Source organism: Taeniopygia guttata, chromosome Z (assembly GCF_048771995.1).
Source record: "Taeniopygia guttata chromosome Z, bTaeGut7.mat, whole genome shotgun sequence".
NCBI lineage: Eukaryota > Metazoa > Chordata > Aves > Passeriformes > Estrildidae > Taeniopygia > Taeniopygia guttata.
The window spans coordinates 37,553,219-37,575,342 of record NC_133063.1 but is presented as its reverse complement, the minus strand read 5'-3'; the positions used below and the strand labels follow the sequence as shown (position 1 = coordinate 37,575,342).

General features: G+C 35.3%; 1 protein-coding gene across 22 annotated transcripts in view; it reads left to right on the top strand.

Annotated features, from left to right (window-relative positions):
* LINGO2 (leucine rich repeat and Ig domain containing 2) overlaps positions 1-22,124 on the top strand; it is a 485,467-nt gene that overhangs the window by 163,522 nt on the left and 299,821 nt on the right. Inside the window, exon 3 of one of the 22 annotated variants that reach the window (XR_012052794.1) lies at positions 730-11,735. The exons of the other annotated variants lie outside the window; for them this stretch is intronic. The gene's annotated coding sequence lies outside the window, so the exon portion shown is untranslated. Of the gene's footprint in view, positions 1-729; positions 11,736-22,124 lie in introns of those variants that run through there. 22 annotated transcript variants of the gene reach the window in all.

Below are 22,124 nucleotides of genomic sequence, written 5' to 3'. Positions count from 1 at the left end.
AAATAACTTTTGGACTTTGAGTGGACACCATTCTGATTAATGCACTTCTAATTATGCAAAATTCCTTCACATTATTTAACCTCTACAGCTGTGAAGGCTACTCCATACTTTGGGTGTGAAGAGCTTATACTTTTTATGGTATAAATTATGTGGTGTGATAATATTCTAGCTTCATTTAACCATCTTATAGTGTTCCTCAGTTCTACTAAGCATGTTTATGATGTTTATGGGAATTCATTTTACAAAGATAATATGCAATGAACAGAAAAAAAAAACAACAACAACAAAAAAAAAAAAAACACCACAAAACAAAACAAAACAAACCAGTTCCAGTTGCTGCTGTTAACAAAATGTATATTTTGTATGTAGCAACAGGTAGATAGATAATGGTTAGCAGAATTGCATCCTGTGAAGAAAGACATATTTTCTGGGTCACTAAAAAGTCAGCTCACTCTGTTTAAGTAAAATAAAGTAAAATAGTAATTGAAGGTTACTGTGGCAGTAGGTTGGAGTTTAATTCACTTAAATAAAATACAGGTTTTGGTAGTCAGAAAAGGTTTTTTTTTTTCCTTTATGAACTGACCAGGTTCTGGGCAGTTCTCCTGTTTGAATTCTAGTTTTTTGCCTAAAGTTAATTTTCCCTCAGTGCGCAGACAATTTCAGGTAGTAGTCTGTCAGTGAAATGCTGTGAAGGCTGTCACATTCTGTCTCTCATTTCTTTCCCTTCAGTTACATAACTAACAAGAATTTCAGTGCTGTCACTCCAGGATTATGTGAACCCTGGAACATAACCAAGATTGCTTTGAGAGCGGCTGAGACCAGCATTGGATACTGCAAGCTCTGAGGCATTGTTTTTTTCTGTCTTCAGCAATGAATGTATCAGTTTAATTTCAAAGCATCTGTGAATAATGTTGAAGTCCTCTGAAGGAATCTGCCATAGAGCTGGGTCTGCCCCATTGGGGTCCGGCTGGAGGGATTGCGTTGCCTTGCACTTGTGCTCCTGCCCAACTCAGCTTGGAGAGTCACATGGAAGGTTGGGTTTGTACTTGTAAGTAAACGAGTGACAGCCAAATGGGAGCAGCAGTTCCAAAGAGCAACTGCCTGTAGAGATGGGTGTGAGTCTTGCCTAAAGACTGAAAAGGAAAATCATAAGTGCCATTTAATTGATCAGAGGAAGAATTATTTCTTTTCAGCCAGACAAGGGGTTTGTTTCCAAAACGCTATCTTTATCTGGAGGCTGCTGCATAAAGGAAAAAGCTAAATACTTCAGAGGAAAACTCATATAATGGTTAAGCTGCCATTAGTATAAGTTTTTTCTTTACTACAATGACTACTGTTCTTCAATTCAAGTATTTTACTTATCTTACATAATCTTCTAATGATGTATTTCCAGTTAAAATACTGGGATTTTTATCTCCACTCTCAAATTAGCATTGTGATACATTCAGTAAACTCAATAAGAACAAAAGCTACTAGAATAAGAAGGAAAATTTTGTGATTTCTGAAATAAGCATTTAGCAGGGCAATGAATTTTGAATTAATACCTGTTGGAATGTACTTAAATAATTTTGCCTTTAAGGACACTCTTTGTCTGAGGTATTTCAAAGTAAGCACATTGTACTTTTGAATATATTTAATGTTTTTAAATAATTTATCCTTCCTTTTGAGATGGTTCTCAGATCTCAAGTATATACAAAAATAATGTTATAAAAAAAGACAACGCAAAATTACCTGAGTAGTTTGGTAAAATGTTTCTGGATACACTATTGCATCATAAATAAAATATTCATTTATTTTCAGTTGAAATCAAGACTCTGAGAAGTAAAGGCTTTACATTTTTGTAGCCTTTAAAGGACACAGAGGACTAGATAATTGAGGGTCCTTTATGAGTCTTCTAACTGTGTCCTGTTTGGTCATGGGAAACATCATGGAGGATATAGTGTCCTACAGAGTTAGTCCTTTTAGTCCTGTATAAACTATAATTGTAGTTTAGGAAAAGTGATAAAAAACTTACTAAGTTTTGAAATGTCCTGGAAGAAATATGGGAGTTTCAAAGCGAATATTTTCACTGAAGGGAAAATGTCTGGAACTGGTTTTTCCTGGAATTTATTAAGTACCATTTGCATCTAGGTTGAAGAACCTACCAGGAAAGTGAAATGGATTAGTATCTTTGCTTCAACAATCAGTGCACAATCTCTCAGGCAGGGAGGTCTGAATAAGTGGGTTGGCAATACTGAAATATTTAGTTGTTTCAGCAGCCTTACAGAGTGCACAGTACCTCTGTTCAAAAACTGATCAGCTCAATAAGCAGGAGCACCTTGTGAGAGCCAGGGCAGAGGTGTAGAAGGGTGTTCTGTCCTGAGGATCTCATGTCTGTGCATGCAAGCACAAGTGATTTCTTTGCAGCACTGCTGTGCAATTCCAGTAACTCTGTATGGCAGCCAAGGTGGCTGTTTCCCTAAGGGGGTCAGAGGAAGGAAGATTTCAGCCATTTTCTTCACTTTGCAAAGCATCATTTTAGACTGTCTTGCTAATAAATGTAGTGTAGCTTAGGGCAAAGAGCCTTACCTTTCAGATACAATTTCAGTCTGAAAACTTTAGGGATCTGATTTTGCTTGTATATTCAGGTTTTTATCGGTATTCAGTGATATTTGCTTTGGATGCAGCCTAGGACACACTTGGCTCCCTGGGCTGGGAGTGCTCATGGCTGGGTCATGTCCACATTTTCATCCATCACCACTCCCAAGTCATCCTTGGCAGAGATGCTGCCAATCTCTTCATCCCCCAGCCCATACTGATACTGGGGTTTACCCTGACCCAGGTGCAGGATTTTGTACTTGCCGTTGTTGAACTTCAAGAGATATCCCCTGTCAAACCTATCAGGGTCCCTCTGAAAGGCATCTCTTAGCTCAATCAAATCCAGATTCTGTATGCAAACTTCCTAAGAGTATAGTCAATCCCACTATAACATCAAGGAAGATGTTCATGGCATAGTTGCTGGTATAGACCCTTGAGGGGCATCACTCATTGCTGGTTTCCACCTTGACATTGAGAAACTGAATAAAAAAGTTTTTGGGTATGTCCATCCAGACAATTCCTTACCCAATTAAACATCCATCCATCCATCCATCCATCCATCCATCCATCCATCCATCCATCCATCCATCCATCCGTCTGTCTGTCCCATACCTATCCCATTTAGTGGCAGGAATGTTTTGAAGGACCATATCAAAGGTCTTATAGGTAAATAACACCTGTAGTTCTTTCCTTGTCCATCAAGGAAATTCTATCACAGTCATTCCATCACAGAAAGCCACTATATGAATTAGTAAGGCATGATTTGGTCCATGAAGTCACTTTGGTTGTATCCCATATATTTTAACATATAGAGATCATAATTTCTTCCAGGAGAAGCTGCACCTTACGAGGAATGACTGGTCAATCATTATTGGGATTCTTCTTTTTATCCTCTTATTAATTACATGTTATTATGTCAGAATTCATTTTAGGTTTACTTCTTTCGTGAGAGAAGGTTTTTTTACCTATTCTTTATTCAGAAATTTAAATGTGATTTGCATAATAGGAGAACAGAAAATTATATGGCCTGTCTTAACTAATTCTGAAATTTCTTAGCTTGATTTCGTTTTTGGTTTTTTTTTTACTAGGTTGTTTTCAATTATTTTGTGAAACTGATTATGAAAAAAAAAAAAACCTTAGAAAAATTCTTGGCAGTGGACAGAATTTTCAGACAAGAATATTGCAGTTACAAAACATATATCCAGCAAACTCCTATAACACACAGAGTAACAGCTGATTAACATATGGGTTACCAATGATTTACACCAATATCCAATTGATAGTGTTCTTTCCTGCTAAGCTACAACATGGATCTTGACTTTGTTGTCAATTTCTTAAGTTACAGAGATAAACACTGTAGCCATTAGCTCCACTGAAGAGTGCATAATGTAATGTGTCTTCACATGTGCAGACACAGCTGACCTAAATTGCCAGTGTCACATACCACAATGCTTGTTTTATGCTGGAAATGTGTTCCTGTAGGGACAGAATAGTAATTGTTGGTAGCTACTCTATCATCTTGCAAAGATGATTTTAGGGCTGCAAGTTATTGCTTTATTAATGAGCTGGTGCAAGACCTCTAATTAAAGGAAGACTCACACCTGCTTTTGTGTACAGCTAGAATCATCAATGATGGCAGAAATATTTCTTCCTTACAAGCATTGCTGGTTTTTTGCTTTGGTTTATTAAGATCAAATTTCTAGAAAAAATTACATTCTGCCTCTATACTCTGTGTCACTTTTAATGTAAGTTGCAGAAGATGTGAGTTAGGATATATTATTTTTGATCCTCTGTATTGTCTTTCATAATTTCTTTCAAATGAAGAACAGATGAATACTACCTTTAAGAAGGAAAAAAGAACATATTGGTTTTATGTGCATTTTTTAACAGAGGTCTAATTAGTGTTTTATGAGACTTTTTTATTCTAACAGATGCAATTGTGAATTAATTCAGGCCAATTATATTTTTTTAAATATCAATAAAATGTTAAAAAAAACACATTATTCATTTCTTAAGAAAGTACCCTTCTCCTGAACAAGACAAGACATTTGAGAAAACCGACACTACCTGAATCTTCAAGGAATGGGCATTTTCTCATAAAAGCATTTGTTTATGAAATCTTGCTGGCTTTGTTTGTACAGATTAGTGACACTGTATTAGACTGTATTAGATTGTGTAAAAGACACAAGTCTTTCTTAATAAGAATTTCGTAAATACAAAGACCAACTATAAACTCAAATCTTTCAGTTTTGTTAGGTTGTTTTTTATTTTTAATTCTCCCCTACATGAATCTTACTGTTAACAATTATTAAAAATTGTTGGCAAATTATGTATACGATAACTGGACACAAATGATCCATGCAGTTCTAGTGGTTGTAAACAGATGCTAGCAGACACTTTTTTTTTTTTTTTTTTTTTTTGTTAAAGCAGCATAAAAGCTATTAAAAAAACCAGAAAGATAAAATTCACCTAGAACAAGTACAAAGACTTATCTCTTTTATTTGTAAGTCTCTTGAGGTTTAGACAGGCAGAGTAGAATCAATTATACACTTCAGCCTAAAGAATTTTTTAATGGAATATTTTTATTTTATTAACTACCAGCTTGCCACAAGGCAGTTAAACTCATTGACATTTAGATATAAATGACATAAAATTGGTTCCCTGGCTCTTCTTTTCTTAGCATTCCTGCCGTACAAATAACTTTAATAGGATTTTGCACACTAAAAGTAAATGTTCATATTAAACAAAGTCAATTTTCTTGTCTCTCTACAGACTCCTAAGGGGAAACAGATGTATAACTAAGATAATCCATTATAAGTGGCAGTGGTGTGAATAAAACACACTCTTTAAATACAGCCTGAGAAAGGGTACTTAGCTGGTTAAATTTTGGAGGGCTGCATAATGCTTTCAACTAAACTTGCTAACTATGTGAGCTGGGGTCATCAATCCATTTGATGCTCTTTTGAGCTTAAATAAAAAAAGGTGAGTAAATTCATAGGTGGAAAATAGGAGATAAAGACTACCACTGATACAAACTACAATGAACAACTCAGACCTTGCATTTCCAAGTTAAAAAGTAATGCAATAGGAAACAACAGACTGTATTGACATCCCATTTTAGTCCTTGTTAGAGTATTTCTTAAGACCATTTCATGCCAGATCAAGCTACTTTGAAAAAAAAGTTTGGTTTATTTTGAGGAGGTTTTTTCGGTTGGTTGGTTTTGTTGGGGTTTTGTTTTGATTTGGTTTGGGTTTTTTAAATTTTGTTTTATCAAAAAACATCTCTCCCAAACATATTCTTGAGAAATTTTAGAAATTATTTGCTGCAAAAATGACATTTCTGATGTAAAAGGTTTTCAAATGTTTGGTAATTTTTCTTGTTTCACCATTCCTTTATATGTATGTACAACAAAATTAAGATTCATATCGCTTTCCTAAAGGATCATTAAAATAAACAAAATAAGCATATTTTCAGTTGCAGCAGACATTCAGAAGAAATTTTGAAAGGTCTATCATCATTTCACTCCAGACAGCAATTAACCACCTCAGACCAAATTTCTCACTTCCCTCCATTCAGATGGGGGAGAGAATTGAAAGTATAAAAGTGACAAAACTTCTGGATTGATAAAAAACCAGCTTAAACAATCAAATAATAAGTACAAAAATAATAATCAAAAATTCAATGAAAGGGAAAGTAACCAAAAAAAAAAAAAAAAAAGCCCAAGAAAAACAAGGGATGCAAGTAAAAAAGAACCTCTCACCACCAACCAGCAGATTCCCAGCCACTTTCCAAGCAGCAGCTCCTGACGAGCTTTCCCTGTAGTTTGTGTTGAGCCTGATGCCACATGGCCAAGTGGAGTCAGCTGCCCTAGTGTGCTCTCCCAGCTTCTTGTGCACTGCCAAACTCGTTTGCAGCATAAGAAGCTGGAAAGTCCTTGACTTATTTTAAGCACTGCTCAGCAACTGAACCAGCCATGTGTTATCAACATTATTGTCATCCAAAATGGAAAACACAGCACTGTACCTACTGTGCAGGAAAACTAATTCTATACCAACCGAAACAGTATGGAAGGAACATTGACTTTACTTGTTTATTTCTTTTCCATTTTCTTTTCCATTCTGTTCCCACACTCTACAGCAAACAGCTCCTCACTGTCTCTCAGTCTGACCATGAAATGTTATGATAGAGACATGAATAGAAAGCACTAATTTACTCTAATTGTTCAGAATGGAACTGGATATTCCTTCATTAAAACAGACTCACCAGTCTGATTGCCGTATATTACTGAATTTACTGTTAGGAAAAATGCAAAAAATATTAAATACAACAACAACAACAAAAGAGGCTGTTAGACTTGCAGAAGGTATAAGTCCTTGTTTAATATATCCTCTATAATTGTTCTTCACAATTAAATATTTGTCATTAAATACGAACCAAATAACTCCTTAGTCTTGTTATGTTTAAAGAAAATAATCTCTTGATGCTAACAGGTTTTTGCTCTGTAGAGATGAATAGAATGAAATAATAAACAAATCTAAAATATTTGAACACAATCTAATAGAATTAGCTTCCTGATACCAATTATTCATCATCTGAGAACAAAAGATAGTTTTACTGGTTCTTCCTTAAAATCTGTTTTTTCCTTTTGGTCGGATGAGCTCAGATGTGGAAGTTACGTAGTAGGAGAAGTCAGTTCAGATTAAAAGGAGAAAGATTGCATGAATTAACTGACAGACTGGGTTATATTCAAGGTGCATGTCAAAGAGTATAAATGTTCTCAGCTAGTAAAATTTAATCATTATATATAACATTATTGTTTAGTCCAAATCCACTGTGAGGTTGCGTCTCATTTTTTGTTTTTACATAAATGCAGTTAAGATCTTACTAAAGGAATTGTCTCGTTCTATTTTTTTAATTATTTTTCTCATGGTGTAGTCTGGGTTAATTCATGAATTCAAAATAAATGAAAGAGGAAGAGAGTTAGGTGCACTGCTGATAAAATTTGTGTATTTTATATTTGTATATTCGAATATTGTACTTATCTCTAGAATTGTAAAGAAACCTATGGACACATAAATTGAAATAATGTAATAGTTTATAAAAATTCCATATGTAAATGTTTAAAAAATTCTATGTGTAAATATATGCAAATTCTATATATAAAATTCTATATGTAATATAGTATAGAACATGTTCTATACGTTACTAAATATATTGAAGATAATTTTCACTTACAGTATTAGCTCTGCAAAGGTAAAACAGGCATCTAATACCATTAGAGGTTTCACATGCTATTCATACTTTTTATAAATGTTCCAAAACTCAGATTTTGATGGATTTGTTTCACACAGTTTAATTATGTCTTTTACTTTGATGTTATACAGGTATCCAGTGTTTGTTGTCTCTGTCTCAAAAAGATGTTGGACTATATTAAAAGAAGTGTGTTTATATTTTCACTGATTTGAATTGCATTAATCTCTAAATCTTAGATTTCCTTTTTCTTACTATATTTTAGTTTCTATTTTTGTCGTCTTTCATTCTTTTATCTACTTTCTTTCATATGTAATTCAAGTTATATATTGCTCCTACTTTTTATGGACATTCAATTTAAGTTAGCAAGTGATCTTTTCACAGAGTATTTTAAAGCAAACTAATGTAAAAATTTTCTTTGAAACCCAGCTCCTCTTTCTTTTGAAGGCAATAGTAATATCAAGGTATTCATTACGAATAGGAGTGAGTCTTTATGCACTGAAAGCTAACGTCTGTCTCTGAATTTCCATATCTGAATAGCACTAAAGTTCCTAAAATTAGCATCTAGGATTAGGTCAAACTTTCTTAAACTTTCACCCATATCGCTAGTCCAGAGGCAAATTCCTTTGACTTTCCTCAGGTGTGGTGAGACTAATTTCCATCCTTTCTGTAATACAAGTTTAGGCCTCAGCAATATTGTAACTGGAAAAACATAAGAGGTTTTCTTCCCCAAACATCACAATATGCAGATTTTGGATTACTATTTTCACACAGGAGGCGAGTATTTATGGGGCAGTGCCATTACTAGTGGAACACAAAAATACTGGAAATTGGTGATCCTTCATAAAACACAAAAGGCTAGGAACGGCTAATCCTTCAGTTTGCTGGCCAGGTTGAGTCTGAGATTCATTATAAAGCTTTAGATAATAAGTTCATAAGAAAATTTACTTGAAATATGTCAATGTTATAAAGTTGTGAGTTGGAAAATTTGACTTAGATTTGAAAAATAGTAGCTTTTTAGTAGACTTGAAAAATAATAGCTTGTATAAACTTAGCTGTATTAAAAATGATATGTATAAATAAAGTATAGTAGGTTTTGGTGACATGGTACTCTCTTTCATGTACCTGGGCTGACAGATGTCATTGTGCTGTGTTTATGCTGTAGTAACACCTTGTCACCTCACTTGTGCTGTTTGTGATGTAGAATAAGCATGTGACAGTGGCTATCCAAGCTCACCCTCTGCAACCTATTCCACTTATGGTTCTCCTGTTTTAATAAAACATGAATCAGAAATATGGAGAAATTTCTCATTTTTACTTCATAAAATCTCTTAGGTGTCCATTTTCTACTCATCAAATATTTGAGTTTTTCATGACTAGAAGCAGTACTTATCTTTTTTTTTGCTGTATTTTTTAGCTGTTAACATGCAAAATACATATTTTAACAAAAGGTGTGCAAAGCAAAGTCAGTGAAACCACTTCATATTTTATTATTATAAATAGACAAAAACTTATTCCAGTTATGAAGTCAGGTTAAGAAGTTGCAGAATACTTCCTCTCACGTAGACCTAAGGATTTTTACAACCCAGCCTATATATTTATTGTGAGGCTAAATTACCACTTGGGGCTTTGCCCCCTTTTTTCCTTTTTTCTCTTGAGTATATCCTTAGAGAAAGAATGCACTGATATTTTATTGTAACTTATTATCAGTGATTTTCTGAGTTGCATAGTTTAAAATGCAGTGTGAAAACATTTTGTTTTCCTTCTTAATATAGATCTCAAGAGAACAATTCAAAAGTCTCAGAAAGACAAGAGGTACAAATGAAATGGCTGGAGACCTATTCTTTTGGGAATTGCAGTGTGAAGTATGCAAGAATATGCAGTGGCTTAAAAATATGCTTTCTAAAATTTCTGTGTTTTGGATGGGGTGACAGAGGGAAGAATATTAAACAGCATAAATTTCAAGTATTTTGTTTCACTTGGTAGCACCCTAGATAAAAGACAAAAAGGACAAGATGGGGAATGAAAATATTTTAGTAAATAGCTAATTCATTTTTGTGACAGTGGGAAAAGTTGTACCTAAATGATCATCATCTTGAAATCTAGGAGTGCATGGATGTCTTTGCTGTGTTATTCCTCCCCATCAATTCACTCTTCTTTGGGACCCTGTGCATAGACATTATTCAGGCATTCTGAAAAGCAGCAGTGTGCTTCCCCATTGAGCAGGCTACTTAATGAACTCCCATTACTTCTTCCCAGACCTAAATGGAGCACCACCTACCATCACTGTCTCACACAGTGAAAATAAGTAAATAAACCTCTGTATTGCCTGTTCTCCATACCAGGATACAAAATGTCCTATGAAATTTTTGTATACTTTTTTTACCTCAACATGAAAGATATAGGGAACACCTAATCTATTGGTTACAAATGATTACCACTTTTCTGTGCTTTTGGATTATGCAGACAGTCCCTGATGATACCCATAAAATAGAAGAAATGTCATTTGAGAGTTTGAAATAAATATCACTGCACTCAACAGATGATTTCATAAATGTTAGTTTGCTTTATTCATCAAATTGTACCACTTAAAGATGCCATACTGAGTTCAATCACATCACTTGGATGGTAGAAGGTTACTTGAGTGATCTCTAAATACCACTGTTAAAGTCAGGTTTATATATGCAGATACATGTAAGTTTTCTTACTCAATATAAACAGAATTGAACTATCTATCTAATGTGAATATCCTTGATGGGAATGAGAAATTCAACTTTTTTTCTGAGCATGGCAGCTTGGACATCCCTTATTTATATTCTGTGTCTTTACTTGCAAAGATCTATGAAGTATTACTGAAGTTCCCGAAGGGGTTAATTAAAATATTTGGTCTATTTAATTTAATGTAAATTTCATTGTCTTAAGTTTCAGGTTTAAGTGAAACAAGAAAAAGCTCTGTTTGTCCATGACTTTAAATTGTGACCATCAGGGCCCATATGAGTAGCTTCAGGTTTGGCTAAGGGTCATCTGCAAGTTGACTCAGTCAAGTTGAAGATCAGTGAACTTGGGTAAAGAAGGGCATAGTGCTATTTATACACTACTGAGAATTGCCAGGAGAGTTATCAATGCTGATGCTGAACAAAAGGAAATTGTTTTTCCCACCATCCTGATACATAAATACCTAGTTCTTTAAAGTAATGTAGTCAGTGTATTAAAACTGGTATCTTGTTAAGCTTTGACCAACTGCTGTTCACTGTTAGCCACTCCCTCTTGACAGCTACTCAACACCAAGGGAACGCAAGCAGTTACATCTATGCAACCATTAATGTTTTCGTGGATGAGTTGCCTTTGGTTTGAAACTTTAAAAGGAAGAAGCAGATATTCAGAATTTTTTTCATAACTGTTATGTAAAGCCTTTTAGCAGTACTAAAATATTCTGCGATTTTGTTTAAAAGCCTCATATTCATTAGGCAACAAGTTTTCTTTGTTTAGCTCTTAGATTGCCACCATACCTTGCCAGGAAACAGTGCATTATTACTTCTTGAGATCTCTTCTAAATGAAGAGGTTATAAATATAACCTGAAATATGCATTAAAGGTAAAAGCAAAAGGAAAAAAAAAGAAGAAAAACAAAACTAACATCAATTTATCTTCTGTCTCAAAACGAAGTATACAGTTTATTCACAATAAAAGCATCTGGTGTGCTTATCCTTGTTTGTCTAACAAGTTTAGTTAGCTACTGATGGAAAATTGCTGTAATTAAAAGGTACACTAAAAATAGACATTACATAAATTATTTAATATGAGAAAAAATCTTTAATGAAATATTTTGTCCACACAACTTTTAATATTTTAATTTATTATAAATAATAACACAAAATAGGACACAATTGAAAATAAAAACAAATAAATACACTTCATGATCTCAGGGCTGCACCCTTCCTGTAGAACCTTAGACTGTATTTGAGAATTTTGCTTTACAGGAAATTCCCAAGGTATTTCATCTCAATTCACACTAAGAGCATGACTGGGAAAATCTGCTTGCTGGATTCTTGATATCAGTGATAGTATAAAACATCATATGTACCTTTGGGGAAAGCAGAAATTTACCAGTAACGTTAAATCAGGGAAAGACTGCTTGTTTCCCATTTACATACAAAGTTAGATGTCCTGCTTTATAGGTTGATCAACACAGGAGATGTGGAAAACGTACATGAAGTAGACTTCTCAGAATAGGATCAATTACAGCTGCATGTAGATAGAAAGATAGATACATTTTCACATGTTTGTTATGTCTTTGTTTTGTTTGCTTGGTTGGTTTTGTTTGTTGTAGTCATTTGTGAATTTTTTTGTAGGGGTTTTTTTATCTTCTTTTGGGTATCAGTCACTGACTTCTTTCCTTTCTGTGCAACTTGCCTCAAGTTGTGAAATACCATCTAGCCTCCAATCTCCTAAGAAGTAGTCAGTCACCTTGGCTCAGTTTTTCTCAGAACCCTGGGCTAGAAGTGCTCACCTGTGTTGTAGCACAGCACTGCCTCTGGGGAAAATGCAGAAAGAATGAACCCCAGCGGATTTGTGTGAGCCATATTTCCCTGTTCTCATGGGAATGCCATGGAAGAACATGCTGATAAAATACCCAGTATGACCTCCTCAATGCATGTGGTTGGTCCAAAAACCTCCAGAGCTGCTTTTCGGAGCACTCCTCTCTGTGACTCTTGTAGTAGAAGAGAGGAAACTGAATCAGGAGGAAGAATGAAAAGACCAGCTCAACAGGAAATGAATCACTTTGCCACTAGTATGAAGCTCTTGGCAGCATGGTGCATCCTTGCATTGGAGGCTGACTCCAGGAATCCAAGTCAATCTTAATTAATAACATAACAAACATGATATATAGTGGTTACTAAAACCACTTTTAAGAGAATGAAAAATATCTCACAGTGGCTGCATTTTATTTCCTTTCTCATCACTGAAGGAGCTGTACATTGTCTTTTTTCTGATTATTACTTCATAATTAACTTAGTGTGAAAGGAAACCAAAGAATTATCCTTCCCAAACCAAAGAATTATTTTCTTGTACCACCAGGAATGTGGCTAAGTAACAGGAGATGATAAACACTGTGGCAGCTGGATTAAAATGTGCCAGTGGAGATTTGTCCTTTTAGATGAAAGGTCCCAGAATCAACAATTCTTGCTAGCATCCAGCTCATGTAATAAACTTTATGGTCATGAAATTTCTATTTGCCTGGCAGGGAAGAACATACTGTATCTGAGTGCACAAACTGTAGAAGTCAGATGATAATTGATATATTGGACTGTTCTGCTATAAAATGTGCAAAAAGTATTCAAAGGATGGTGCTGTTATCTGACACTCAAGATGATGATGTTACTAGCCTCATAGTTTTGGATCTTCTGAATTATTGACTTTGATTATGCCTTACTACTGGCAAGCAGTAAGGAATCTTACCTTTTCCATTTCATTGGCAATGGCTTAATTTCCTTTCCTATACCTTTCTATCAAGTCATTCAGAAAAATTCTTATTACAAAGCTGAAAAAAGGAAACTACTCTGCCTATCTTAAGAACTTATAAGTATCATATCCTCAAATAAGATGTTCAGAAAAAATCAAGAATTATTTAATCCTTCTGTACTTGCTGAGAGGAGCTATGCAATTCCATTCTATGAGACCACAGACAGGTTCATCATCTCTGCTGTTTCAGACACCAAAGAATGAAGTGAAATGGATAAGAATCTGTAAAAAAAAACCCACAGCTACCTGGGACTACTTTTTCATTACTTCTCTTCTGCAAACAAAGATTGGGATTCCTTTTTTTTTTTTTGGTGTGTGAAAGAAAATGATTGCATCATAGAATCACAGAATGGTTTGTAATGGAAGGGATTTTAAAGACCATCCAGCTCCAGCTCCCCTGCCCTGTGAAGGGAAACCTTCCACTTGACCAGATTGCTCAAAGCCTCATTCAGCCTGGCCTTGAACACTGCTGGGCATGGGGCACCCACAATTTCTCTGGCCTACCTGCACCAGTGCCTCACCGCCCTCACAGTACAGAAGAGGAATGAAGTCATCCCTCAGCTGCTCCTCACAGGACATCCCATTCAGCTCTTTCTCCAGCCTTGTTGAGCTCCCCTAGATGCATTTGAGTGCCTTCACATTCTTATCCAATTGTGGGGGCCAGAACTGCACATAGTACCCAAGGTGAGACAGCACCAATTCTATTCCCATAATAGGTGAAAAAATTGCTACAGCTGAGGTTACTTCCCCATGCCTTTTTTTTTTTGTAACATAATGTTTCCATCTGCACCCTTCTACTGATCCCAGGTTTTATTTAATGATAGCCACTTTTCGGGAATTTTTAATACATAATATTAGTTTTACAAAAAAAAAAAAAAAAGGAAAATGATGGTTTGATGACAAAGGTATTTTATCATAGAAACACAGAATATGAGTTGGCAGAGAACCATCAGGATCGTGAAGTATGACTCCTGACCCTGCACAGCACATCCCCAAGAATCATAGCATGTGTCTGAGAGTGTTATCCAAAGGCTTCTTAAACCCTGCCAGACTTAGTGCTGTGATCACTTCCCTGAGGAGCCTGTTCCAGTGCCCAGCCACCCTCTGATATCTAACCTAAACCCGCCCTGACTGAATTTCAGGCCATTTCCTCAAGTTCTATCATTGGTCAGCAGAAAGAAAATCAGTACTTACCCTTCTTCTGCCCCTCATGAGGAAGTTGAACTGTAGTGAGGTCTCTCCTCAGTCTCCTATACTTCAGGCTGAACAGACCAAGTGACCTCAACCACTCCTCATACAGCTTCAAGGGCCTTTAGCATTTTCATTGCCCTCCTCTGAATGCTCTCTTCATAGTTTAACTTCTTTTTTGTTCCGTGTCACCCAAAACTGCCCCCAGCAGTGGAGGTGAGACCGCCCCAGGGCAGAGTAGAGTGGGACAATCTCCTCCCTCGCCTAGCTATGATTCTGTGCACGCCAGGACATGGGTGACCCTCCTGGCTGACAGAGCACTGCTGGCTCAGATTCAACTTGCCACTGACCGGGAACCTCAGGTCACCTTCTGCAGGACTGCTTAAGAATATGAAACTGGTTGTAATGGGTTGGAATACACTACCTCATTGCTCAAGATCCATCTCTGTCAATACACAAAACCAGATACTTATAATATGGTTCTGGCATAGACAACCCAAGATTGTTGGAAACACAGCTGAGAAAAACAGCCCACCCCTGGAGAAATGCTTCTAGAACAATGTGATCCATCCTAGACAGGGAGCAAAATAACAGTGTTCTCCTTTGCAGTTCAGGACAGAATTATAGAATCACCAAATCAAGAATCATGGGAGGGGAGCTGGAGAAAGATGAATTAAAAATGAATGATTTCCACCATCCAAATTATTCAGAGAACATGTAGAGCAGAAAGGCAATAAAAAGCTTGTAAAAAGCAGAGGAAGAAATGGTGCATACAGACTTTGTATTCTGGGGTAGTGGGCTCTCTGAAGTAGTGCAGTAAAGTGAAGGTGACTGATGACTAAAGCCCTGTAATTCAAAGAAGGTTTCCTGAAGCATGGCTTTAATAGATTTTAAGACTCTCAGTATGCCCATAGCACATGAAGACAGCAGCAAAATTTTCTACTCTGTTGTTAAATCAACAACAGTTGAATCACAGCAGGATCAGGAATGCATCTGTAATGCAGTACTGGCAGTGCAAAGATGCAGGAATGGGATGGCACAATTTAACTTTGTGCTTCTTATGTCAAGGTCTGTTCAAAAGGAAAAAAGCCTTGACCCAAAAAAGGTGATATTAGACTTTATGGGACCTGAAATACAGGTGCATGTAGCATTGCAAGACAATAGGACAATAGGCCCTTTTGAAACCACCCAGCTCTATGGGAGAAGGAGAGTGAGAAGATAAACATTAAGTGAAAAAATAGTTGCTATGGACCTTTATCAGCAATATAAGGAAACATTTTAGTCAAGTGGGCACATAAATAGCACCTGCAAATTCTAAGCAGAATGCACAATATAGCATGAGTGACTGCCAAAATGGATTCATCTCAGTCCTACTGCTGTTATGAAAGAAAAGTATTCACAGAAATGAGGAGCTTCAGTATTTTCACCCATCACTATGGTGTGTGTTTGGTGACTAAGCAATGGCAGAAATGGAATCATACAGTAATCACACCTCTTTATAGGGAAATATGTCCATTAAATTATTATAAGCTTTATTAGGAAATAAAATAAAACAAAAAAGAAAATAAATCTTCAGGAAATTGACTGATCTCTAAGAGTGTATTGGAATTTGATTCTCTAAATTCCACACTATTTAGTCTTCAAATTATTTTATTGTAAAATGAATACATCCTTGGTGAAATAGATATTTAATTGCATTCATAAAAGGGAAGAACACTAACAGGAAAAGTTGAAAAAACTATGTCTATAATGTGGTTGTTCTAACATATTAGTATCAAACTAGTATCATTATCTTAGTCATGTTGGCTATTCTGAAGCTAGCATTTTACCTTATTTTTCTCATGAATAAAACTCCTAATAGCTTTGTTTCATTTCAGAAGATGAAGAAAATGCTTCAACTTAGAGGTTTTTATGAAATCACATTCTTTGGAACTAGCTATTCTTTCTAAGGCTTCGCATTGAGTCAAAGCTGCTGAATAGCACCTGCAAAAGAAGCTCTACCAATACTAACAATTGAGAATGTACTACTTGATTTATCCAGGGAGCTGTAGTGATAGAAAAGTGGCAATCTGCTCCATTTGATAAAAGGTCCACTAAAGACTCAGCAAGAGTGTGTGAATATACTTAGAAGGAATATTCTTTGCTTTCTGGAATAAAATCATCACATCAGGCAGATTTGATCATGACTTTCAGAAAGCACCATGAGAAAGCCATTGCTGAAAGCATCCAGCTGACCAAAATGTCTGTTATTCAACTATCAGAGCTATCAGATGAAAATGAGGCCTTATGCCTCAGATCACGAGAAAAGTCACAATATGGTGACCAAGATTACATTCTGGCTCACTGCAGAAGTGCCACATCCTTCCAAGCACACAAGACAGACTTTCATGAGAGACTGTACATAATCCAAAAAAACCTGAAAGATAGATAAAGGCAGTGCAGGTGGAGGAGGTATCCTATATGTCAGAAAGCATTTCAGTAACTCTAATGCTCTGACAGTATCTTAGATAACAGAATACGCCATAAAAATTAGTTTCTGTCTTGTGCACCTAAAGAAGAGCTAAAATGATACTAAAATAAAGACATAGTAAAATTAAGATTAGCAAAGCAATGTAGCAGTCCGCTACAAAAGATGAGAAAAAGTTTTGAATCCATGATAACAAATAGGTTTGGCTTGCCATCTGAAAAACATGTAAGGGTGTGGCAAAAAATGTAAAATGTACTAAAACATGGTACATGTTGTAACTTTGTTTCAATGTTCTTAATCTAGACAGTGGTAGAATGTACATTCTACCACCATCTGGATTAAGAAAATTGAAACAAAGTTACAAAAGTGAACATATGGTGGTATAGCCAGACAGTTTTAGCCACTCTGAGAACTTTTATCATCTGTTGGTCTTTCTTATAAGAGCTGGAAAAAACTAAGCAGTATAGAAAATATAGCACTGCAAAAAACAGAACTTACAATAAATTCAAATTTCTTAGCAATAACAGTTACATAAATACAGGTAAATTTTTAAAAGTTCATATATTGGAGGATGACAAGAACTTACAAACTACAGCAAAAAGACAATAACACTTACATTCCCGAGTGTGTAAATAAATTTCAAAAGAAAGACTGGAGTAGCAATACAAAAAAATATAAATAAAACATTCATCAGACTGTCAGAAATTTGAAGATGGAATTCCAGCAGCCAATTACTCAAACCATAAAATGTGGCAAACAGCTTCTCTCAGTAGATCACAACATTATACTAGACAAAGAGCTCCTAATTTGTTTGTGATATGCAAAACAAAGTAATTATCGACCATGTAGAGGCCATGTAATAAACTGATAATTCCAATCTTGTGCGTTTATGCTCTAAAAAGAATTCCACTGTATCCATTCTGGATTTCAACCTATAATATCAGGTACAGGAAGTAGTTTCTTCAAATATTTCCTAGTGCTGCTTTTTATCTTTATAGAAAATTTTAAGTTATTTTACTGTTCAGTAAATCATCATAATGTAATGCGTTATTGACAATATTATATTGCCCAAATTTTATTAGGAGAAAATATTCTCTAGCTTTAACCACAAGGTAAATAGGGTAACATGAAAATTAAACAAGTCACAACAAATGGTTTGGGGCTTTAAGGAATACAGAACTTGTATGGAAAGAACCTACAAGTACACTTCTTTCCATTGTTATGCCTGTGACTTTCCAGGGACTATTTCTTATAACTAATAATTTTTATAAATAACTGATATATATAAAAGGAAGTTGGAAAAAAATTTCTCAAAATCATCACAGGCACAAGGCAACTGAAGCTGATCTTAATTAACAAAATGGGTTCTGTCTAGTCAGCATTGTTTCAGTGTAGTTTTGTTGTACAATAAAGAAGTCACTTTGCATTGACTCTGGCCATATATCCATAGGAAGAGTAAACTGTTTCCTTTTCAGTCCTGGAAGCAACTGAGCTCCACTGTCCCTGTCAGGGAGCACAAAGTGTGGAGCAGCTTTGCAAAGAATTATTAGCTGGCAGCAGAGGAGATGCTGTTGGGAGAAGCTGGAGGCAAGAGTGGAAAAGATGACAGAATCACACAACTGCAGAATGAACTAGGTTAGAAAAGACCTTTTGGATCATCAAGTCCAACCTATGACCTAACACCTCCTCGTCAATTAAATCACGGAAATGAATGCCACATACAGTCTTTTTTTAAACACATCCAGGGACAGTGACACCACCACCTCCCCAGGAAACTGGGGAGAGGAAGGCAAGAGTCTTACACTTGTACTTCAGCTGTAGAGCAGTGAAGGCATCTGGATGCCTGGTAGACTGAGAAATGACAATCATGGCTCTGCAACTCTTGGTGCAGTGCACAGAATAGTCACACAGTGTCTCTTTGTGTTAACAGCCTGAAAATGTGGTTACCAGTCTCCTGAGAGAATAGTGGCAGCTGCTTTGTTTCTTTACAAGGACTCTGCCATATCCCCTGGAAGACTGTAGCAAACTATACTTATATAAATATCTTGAGATGGCTAGTATGATTACTGTAGACAGTTCACCTTCCTTTTTGAGTTTGGCAGAAAGACATTTTTTGTGATATTATTTCTGTAGACCCTGCTAGAAATAGGAATGCTGTCTCAGTTTGTACTTCTCTTACCTAAAGCTTTGTAAAGGTGCATAAGTGCAACAAGAATTAAAAAAGGTAGATTCTGCCTTTTTTTCATGGTTCTAAAAGGTCTCTTTAGAAAGGCAACTATACAGAAATGACCTGAAAATTCGTGAACATGTGGAACTCCCTTGCAGTGAAAAATCTATAACCAGTCTCTGAAAGTTGCTCTGCAGGAAAGGAGGGACAAGTTGAACCACTTGTGGCCAGAGAATTTCCCAGTGTTTCACCTTGCAGGAGCATTTAGGCAACTTGGTAACAGAAGGATTTGTGCACAATGACATTTAGCTGGAAAACTATGCTCTGGAAAGTGAGCTGATATTCACCACTACACTGGAACTCCTATTGAAAGGCAGCTTGGACATGTTATGCTGTGAGTTGATAATGTTTTTAAACAGTAGTTTCTAGATCAGCTTGCAACATTTTAACCAAATGGCTCTCAGGAACAACATGGATATGAATGTTCTGTGTTGCTTTATGGAATGGATTACTCTTACTGGCATTTTCTGCAAACATTAGAAATATTGAAAATAACTTCTCTAATTGAGTTTATCAGACCTTTGTATGAAGACTCACACATGCACATGCTCAAAGGCTTTTACTGACTACATAGAATATTATTTATAGCAAAATTTTATTATATATCTAAATGTGTATTAGAAATAGACCAAAAATTACTGATACCTATTGCAGGCTTCAAAACACAGATAGTAAGATACAGCATGCAAATGATTTTAATATAGTTCTATTTTGATAGAGAGCTAGAAAGAATAGCACAATGAAACTGTAAATTCTTGTGCCTTATTTAATCATAGTTAAGCTATAAATAGAAAATATAAACAGGTACAGATGATTAAAGACATTCAGGATGTGTTCAAATGCAAATAATAGCAATAAAATATGAAAGTTGCAATGAAAACAAAAAATCCTTTATGTGTTAAACTGTAAATTTAACTCCACTGTTAGATTAAAACCTCAGAGTTTTAACAGATGAAAAATGGGAACAAAGTCAGGTATAAAGATTTCTTTATTGCATTAACTGAGAATCTGTTTGAATTTTTAAAACAATTATTTTTTTTTCTTTCACTGTAAACAAGTAAACACATGGATTTCCCAATACACTAAATTTTTATTATTCCTCGAATCCTAATACTAACAAATTTTCAATTACTTAGGGATAGATTACTGTTTAAGGAAACAACAAAATTATAAACTTTTCAGAACCAATATAAGTAGGCATCTTTCTGAATTGAGTATAATAATAAACACTGTGAGTCAGGACACCACTGTAAATAATCTCATGTAAGTTTAAGCACTATTTGAAATAGCATTGTTGAAAATTCAGGGAAAGGTAAAGTAAAGGTGAAGGTAGGTATTGGTCAGATACATAAATTCTAAGAGTGGTGTTAGCTCATTTTCCTGAAATGATGGATTGTTATTTAGATTACGAAGATATTATGCTGTTCTACCAGAATGGGTTGTTTAAGAACAATAAATGACTAAAACTATTTCTAATTTAATAGAACTCTACTTGTCATTACTTATTGGATAAGCATGAATGAAAATTTAAATACAGATGTTGTACATGTGTATGTCTGATGACTTGATAGTGAATTGAGAAACTACTTCCAGAGTAATTTTAGCCTAGGAGGAATAAAACACTGTGAGCCATCATTTTAGTCTTCGTGTATGTCCAGCAGTTTCTTAACTGTGCAAAAATTCCTAATTTCCTCTTTTGAACACAGCATATTTGCCTGAGTAAAAGCTATTATGCTCTATATATGTCAAAATTTCCCACACAAGTGAATGTATCTAAATCTTGCTTTCCACCAGCAAAGTTACTAATAAGGAAAGGACTTTTCTTGAAAGCAGTGAAGTTAAAGGTCACCATTACCACAGAAACATTTTTTTGCAGTTTTTCCTCAATTTTGAGAGGGTTTTAATGGATTTTTCTGAATTTTCTCTTTGAAATTTCTTTATGTCAGCTTCTGCCAGCCTCTGTTACTTCACTGAATAATATTTCAGCTTTAGTTGCTGCAGTATAATTATACATAGCGTAGATTTTTTTCTGTATGGTATTGTATAACTTCATGTTTTTATTAAATTCCACAGTTCATTTCAGTCCTTCTTCCCAGCTATGTATTATTGGTCATGTCAGGTTTTCATTTTCTAGACCTCTTTTTTTCAGAAATCAGCATGGGCTTAGTAAAATAAGAAATGACTAGTGGAGGTAACAGCTATCATGGAACGTGCATTGAAGGATGAACCTAAAAGACAAAGTTTCAGACCCACAATGTTCCATCTGCAAGAGTCAAATTCTGTTCCCATTTAAACCTGTTGAAATTTTGCCATTGAGAGAGCTGGAAAAAAATAATACTGAAGAAGTAATTTGATTTGTTAGAAGCCTTATTTTTCTACATGCAGAGATTTTAAATCATTGCCCCTTCTTTAGTTTAACCATTGTAATTGTGGTTGGTTTTATTAATTTTTATATTACCTTTTTAACTAAGCTAAAACCTGGCCCAACCCTGTTTAGGTTATTGTGAGAATTGAATATTTTATCTTGTGATTAAAATAGTTGTAGAAGTGAAATCAGATGGGGAATGTGAAGGTATGCAACTATTCTAATATAGACAATTTAGGTATATGTTGGTCCCTCGAATTTTTATTAAGGTTTTAATGCAGTTTTTGGTTTCTTGTTGCCATGATTTGCACAGGGCCTGTCATATTGATTGCTTCTAGATTAAAATAAAATTCTTTGAAATTAACACCTTTCATTAACACTGCCTGGAAATTGTTGCATGGCTTTTCCCCAGATAAGGCAGAGAAAATTCAGTAAATCTAAACTTTCTTATTTTTCATTTCATAATAAATTTTCTTTCATTTGAAACTGAAAGCATAATGATAAAATTAGGTAACTCTGGAGAGGTA